This window comes from Quercus lobata, chromosome 1, assembly GCF_001633185.2.
Source record: "Quercus lobata isolate SW786 chromosome 1, ValleyOak3.0 Primary Assembly, whole genome shotgun sequence".
Taxonomy (NCBI): domain Eukaryota; kingdom Viridiplantae; phylum Streptophyta; class Magnoliopsida; order Fagales; family Fagaceae; genus Quercus; species Quercus lobata.
The window spans coordinates 40,689,867-40,696,979 of NC_044904.1; positions in this window are offsets into that span (position 1 = coordinate 40,689,867).

Sequence of the window (7,113 nt, forward strand, 5' to 3'; positions counted from 1 at the left end):
TACTTAAAAGAAAAAATGCAAGTCTTGGACAGAACCAAGACCTTGTATGGTCTTCGGACTCAAGCCTATGGGGAAACCAACTAAAATGCAAGTTTTGGACAGAACCAAGGCCTTGCATGGTCCTCGGACTCAAGCCTATGGGGAAACCAACTACTAAAAAGAAAAAATGCAAGTTTTGGACAGAACCAAGGCCTTGCATGGTCCTCGGACTCAAGCTTATGGGGAAACCAACTACTTAAAAGAAAAAATGCAAGTTTTGGACAGAACCAAGACCTTGTACGGTCCTCGGACTCAAGCCTATGGGGAAACCAACTACTTAAAAGAAAAAATGCAAGTTTTGGACACAACCTGGACGTTATATGGCACTTAGAATCTACCCCGAAAAGGAGCTACCCATTGATAGTAGGGTTAACTCATAGACAGAATGGAATCCCCAGTCTACCCTCGGATCCTCAATACAAAGGGAACTGATGCGACTATCATAGGGTGAGGTATTATCAAAAACACGGCCAATGCCCCTCACTGCTCGGAAACCCTCTCGGACGGTTTATTTAGGATTTATCGTTCTCGGGCGGTCGCCTTGCACACGTTGCAGAGCACTCAGCTGTTATCTCGGTTAGTTTCATGAGTTTAATCTACTGTGAGTTAGCATTATTATACTTGATATTTTCGATAAGTTCGAATTAATAGGATTATGTTTCAAGGTTTCCTGCTCTAAGTATCATTAAAGGAAAATATAAATGTAGTATCCCATTCACAAAGTACTTGTTGCAGAAAAAGAAAAATATTTAAAAGGAAATAAATCCATTTCTTATTAAGACAAAGAAACAGTACATCGTACAATGAAAGAGCTTAAATAAGCTCATACTGAAACTAACTACACAAGCGAAAAGAAAAGACACAAGGGAATGAAGAAAAAGCTGAAGAAGAGGTGTAGAGAAGACACGTGCTGCCGCTCCAAAATTTTGTCTAAGGAAGCCATTCCTCAATACTTTTACATGCCTATAACTCAGGCAGCAAAAGAGCCTAACTTGGGGCTTGCACCGTTGAAGAAAAGGTGCAAAGAGCCTGACTTCAGGCTAGCGCTGCTGAAGAAAAGGTACAGGGAACCCAACTTGAGGCCAGCATCGTTGAAGAAAAGGTGCAGGGAGCCGGAAGTTGATGAGCCTCCACGTAACCACGCCTGCGATAAAGCAGACGGCGCTGATGGTGGAAAATCTTACTTCTGACGCACCAAGAATCTGGTGCGACTAGTACCTGCTTCGGATTTTGACTGAAAGAGGGAGAAATACCATTTCCCCCTTGTCAAGACTGAAGATTATCTTGAATCTATGCCTCCCCTGTCTAGACCATGCCACCTTGAGTCTCGAAAGGACCCGGCGCCTCTGTGGCGGATATAGTTCCTTTACCCCTGTCCATGTCTCAAACATATTGCACAAAGGGTGGATAGCACTAAATATGAAAACTGTGATTATAGCTGAAGGATTATGATTTTGAAGAGAACCAAAGGGTTTATATGTAAGGAGAATAACCTGCTATCCTATTTATATAAAAGAGAAGGTGGTGGCATTCAATTCGTGCAGCTTTCCAAGGAATGCCACAGACAAGGCAGACTTGGCTCAATTTCCAATATCATCCGTAGCCGTAGGATCTGAAGATCCTCGTGAAGGCGCGCCTCGAATACTGGAGCATCAAAGGACTCCGCGTGAGTGAATAAAGGAATGCCTCTTAATTTGGCACGTCTCACATGTAAGTGAAAAAAACACAAATAGTAGTAGAAGTACAGAATTTGAGTGAGCCATGATGTGGGCCCAACATCACCAAAACCCTCTTCCTCAACTAAAAAATCAGGCAGCAGGATTTTAAGGGGCTATTGTGGAGCCCGAAATCTGAGGTCCCAGCCCACTTTGTGCTAAGGGCCCAAAGCCCAAGTCGAGGAGTCCTACTGCCGAGGACGCGCAATGAAAGCTCCTTGAAGGCCCAAGGATGTGGCCGAGGACGATCTCCCGCTCAACACCTCACAAAATGCCTGAAGAAAAGGACAAAATTCAGTACAAGAGCAGTACAAGGAAGAAAGCTGCCAACACCGTAATGTGGAGCCCTTCGCCTGACAAGCCCATACTGCAGACCTTGCTATTTAACTTTTCCCAACCACCCCCAACCATTCTGATGTATGGATTGATAGGACTAGTCAATACCCCCAAAAAAGGAAAAACTGACACGTAGATGAGAGACGGGAAGTAAACACTGGTATAAAAGGGGAAGAGAGCCAGGAGACAAAGGGGGGGGGGGAGACTACAAAAAGAAGAATGGGAAGAATGTGATGCTCCTCGGACTAAGTCCGAGGAGTCAAACCCTTCGTGCTACGTCGATGTAAGGCTTAGCTATTCAGGCCAAACCAACTTTTGTATGAGCTCCCATAAAATCAGGGCCAGACTGCTGACCGGCGACTAAAGGCAAGCCTTTCAAGCCCACTCTCTACAAATTATATTGTTTGGGCCCATCACATGCGAACCCAATGTCACTCATGGGTCGTTAAAAATCGTGTTCCTACACATCTAATTGAAGAATCCTGAACTTCCATAATCATATTAAATAGCACATTTTGGGTTTGGCGGGAATTTATTTCAGTCTTCTAACTTTACTTTTGTTCAATTGAATCTACCAAGGTTGTGTTTGGATGGCAATATTTGGATTTGGATTTGGATTTGAAATTCATTGATTTAAAATGTCTTGATTTAAAATCTATTGATTTTAAAATTTCTTGTTTGGGTCTTTTTAAATAATGGAGGATTTGAAATTCCATTTTTTGGATACCTAAATTTGGATTTGGATTTAAGATCAATAAAATATGTTTTTAATTATTATTTTTTCTTAATCCTTCTACATTTTAATTTTAGTAACAATTTTAATAAATACATGAGGTAATAAAAAAGCCATTGATAATCCAATTGACAAGATAATGACTAATTATCTTTCATCATAACCAACAAAAAAAATGCATTGCCAGCTATTGACAACTAAAAATGCTCTATATCAACATAGAGAGAACCCAAACACATGGGTTTTTTTTTTTTACAACATTCAAAATCTCAAACTAAAAAATTATTCCAAAGTTCTTAACAATTAAAAATGAAGAACAATACTCTTTAAGAGAGGAACCAATATCTACGACAACTTCAACTAGTGGATCTTTCCTACTCATTTTTCTTTGGTGAGGCTCAGCTGCAGAATTTGTTGATAACGAATGTTGACATGGTTGTTGTGCAATGAGAGAATTCACCTCATTTTCTCAATGTCTTCCTAATTGTCAATAACTAGAATTTACCTCAATAAAAAATACCTAGTAATTATCAAAAAGTGGGTGTGCTCCTAATGTTGTTTAAATTGTCTTCTTCAACAGACCTAACAAGTGGGGAAAGAAAAAACAAAGGACACAAACTATATTGTAAGATAGGTTCTTATCATGGTTGCTCCAATGGGACCAGAAAGAAGATGTCTGATTAGGGACATTCTCTAAATCACTTGGTGCTATAACAAACATATAGAAGGCAAACAATGCAAGGTCTGCCAAGGGGAGAGTGGAGCAGAGGAATTCCTGCCACATCCTGCAAGGAAATCACATAATCAATTATTCGATACTCCAGTTAGAAATTAAGCCAATCAAGCATATTTTCAGCAATAGCTTCTTGTATTGTAAGTTGTAAAAATTTGAAAGACAGTTAAAGTTGTAGTTTCTCTTTGTCCTATTTAGTCAGTATCTTTCACCAACATTTCCTGATGTTGTCTTAAAGAAGCTTATGTAGTACAACAATACTAACTAGCTAATTACCAAAATAAGATAAGCACATTATAGCATTTTAGAAATTAAGCCAATCAAGCATATCTTCAACAATAGCTTATTTTTGCAACTTGGCATGAATACACATTTATTGCTGGCATCACTAGCATTGCAAGTTAATCTAATAAACCATATGTACCATTATTTCTCAGTGTTCACTAACTTAATTAGTACAATTTACATAAAGATTAAAAAAAAAAAAAAAAAAAAACTAGTTGATTACTTGATCTTAGTCACTTGATAACTAAGATAACCCATTGTCTACCCTATATGTACAACAAACAGTGCTCACAATGAGTGCAAGTTTATAAGCTTTATATAATGAAAATTTTTCAAATGAACAGGAACAAAAAGCATATCATAACAGAGAGATGAGCTTCCTTTTAGAAGTGCAATTCTAAGTGAAAGCAGGATAGACGATTCAGAGATTTACTAAGTCACTGTGTGAGTAAACATGCTTCCTAGGGTCAGATCCACATATAAAATGCAGCCAATCACCATCATATAATAAAAACTACATATGTGAGGTATCCATCTAGGAAGTAGAAGGTATCCCAAAATATACACTCTCAACCCAATAGCAACAACCACAAGAATATAGTAAGGTAGACAGTTGTTAGGAAAACATATGGAAAAAATATAGTTTTGTATCTCATACAAAAACATGCAGCGGAATATAAATGGATTTACTTCATTCATGAGAGATAACATGCAACATCTAAATTTAGAAACAAAGAATAAGAAGGCGTACATTGGTGTAGCAAAATTTAAAACAAATGAAGATCGAACTTGGGAAGACTTTCAATCTTCACTTAAATTCCACAATGTGCCAAGATGTGTGGTCTCTCAATCAGTTCTATACGTATTTTTTCAAGAGAATAACCAAGTGTCTCTTAAGAAAAGACCGATTCTTTCTCTTTTTAATCATATGTATTTTTTTGCACTTGGCAATTACTTTATTTAATAACTCTTATTAAATAAATAACTAATTATCTAATTGGGCTAGCCTTTTGGGTCAGCCCAACTGGGCTTAAGTGTGTGGCTTGGAGTGGAACCAAAAGGGACAAATAAAGTTCTAGTTCCAATGGGCTTTGGATTTATCTGTCAACTCTTGACAAGCCCAAAGTTATCATTAATTATATTTAATACCACTATATGAATATAATTGCACTCTAGGCCTTATTAATAAATTATATCCCAAGACTTTATTAAACATTTAACTTCTTCATGAAAATATTCGTAGTAATACAATATCATAATATATAACTGTCACTTTGAAGATTACTACATCTTGATCCTTGAGTACCCGGTTTAATCATTTAAATTATTCATATATATTTTATGAAATCTAATTTCATAAAATATTAACTTTATTAACTCTTTACTAAAGTGGTTAGGCCTAACACTCTGAATAACTAAACCCATTAAACTTATCTCAAGGGAATATTTTATATCTCTATAAAGAGACTATGAATTTCATCTTGAGAATATGTGTTCCTTCAACATTACGGGTGTGTTTGGATATCGCTTATTTTGCTGAAACTGAAAACTTATTACTGAAAGTACTGTAGATAAAGGTAAAAATTAGTTGAAATAGTATAGTGTGACCCATGAATAGTACCAAAAAGTGCAGTGGGGTCCATGAATAATAGCAAAAATAAGCTGAATAGTAAAATAATTTTAATTTTCCATCCCAATCCAAATGCACACTACATGTGATTGCCTAACATATTGAGATTTTAACTGTTTGTTTAGATCTTACTACTGATATATTAAAGCAACCTACATTTCATGACCGGGCTCACTATTCCCTCAGGATTTAGATTTTATGTAAATGAAAGTTATGAGATTTATTATTCATTTGACAGTTATTAAAAAAATAATAAATTTCACAGTGGTCGAGTTCAATATGTCTTATACACTTAAAACATATTAACATATCAACTAGAAGTCTTCACTTCCATGATCAAGACAAATCATCTCATGTTATAGTCTTTACAAATGAAATACCTAATTTCATCACCGACTATGAACTAAGATTTTGAGTTTACAAAGAACTTGTGATTTATATATTTTGTGACTAAATCACATATTATGCATCTCAAGGACTATATGATAATGTCCAAATATTCATGTTACCATTATTTTAGATTATAATAAAACAACTTTATTACATATAATATAATGTCATACATAGCATTCAATAGGATTTTAGGGCACTAATCCTAACAACAGTGGCATAACAAAAGGAAAATAAAACCAACCCATGTAGTAAAATTGCTCACCAAGTACATAAACAACAAAGCATAAAGAGAAAGTATAACATAACCCAAAAATCCCATGATAATTTAAGAGAAAAAAGGCATAACTTGGGACCATATCTAAACATCAGCATCCCAAACATGGCGATTATCCACTGTGACAAATGACACAATGATGCTGAGATTGATATTCCTCAAACATTTCCTTAATGGTTCTTTCACAATGTACTTCCTATGAGAGCATATTCCTACAAGCATAACAAAAAACTCTACTAGCAGAGCCAAAAATCTCATTGCCTCTTCCTCATATATTTCCATCTCCTCTCTACTATGTTTTCGTTGAATGAACATTAACTGTAGAGACAGCAAGGATGCTTTCTGATATGTTCTCCAAAACCTTGTGATCATAGATGGACAAACAATATGATGTTTGTAAGGATCTCTCAGCCCATTAGAGAATATGATGTTGCTTCCAAACCCGTGCAAAATCAATTTGATATCCTACAAGTGACCACAAAATATTTGAACAAATTTATTTAATTCAAGCTTTTATTCTAATTTGGTTAGAAAATTTCCTTCAACAGTATCATGTGAGACGTGATAGAAGGAAGATAAAGACAAAGTTATTGTGGCTGGGGCACTGCAAGTGTGAGGGCACACGTTTGTGCAATCAGGGTAAAGGGTGGCTAGGTGGTTGCAAAGGGAAATCAAGAAATTATAATTGCAGTAAAGCTTTATGGGGTGTTTTGGACATTTTCACACCACCTCTTCATCCATTGTTTTTTCCCAATGATAATAAGCAATAACCAATAAAAGCAACAATATTGTTTAGGTTTCGCTTTGGATTTTTTACATTTAGGGTGAGTTTGGTATCAGTTTTTAGCATTAATTTTTTTACTTTTAACTTTTATGTATAGTTTTTTAAAACCTCACTTTTTCCCACTTTTTTTATTTTTTTATTTTTTTTTCACTTTTCCCCACTTTTCTTACTTTTTTCAAGGTATAAACATA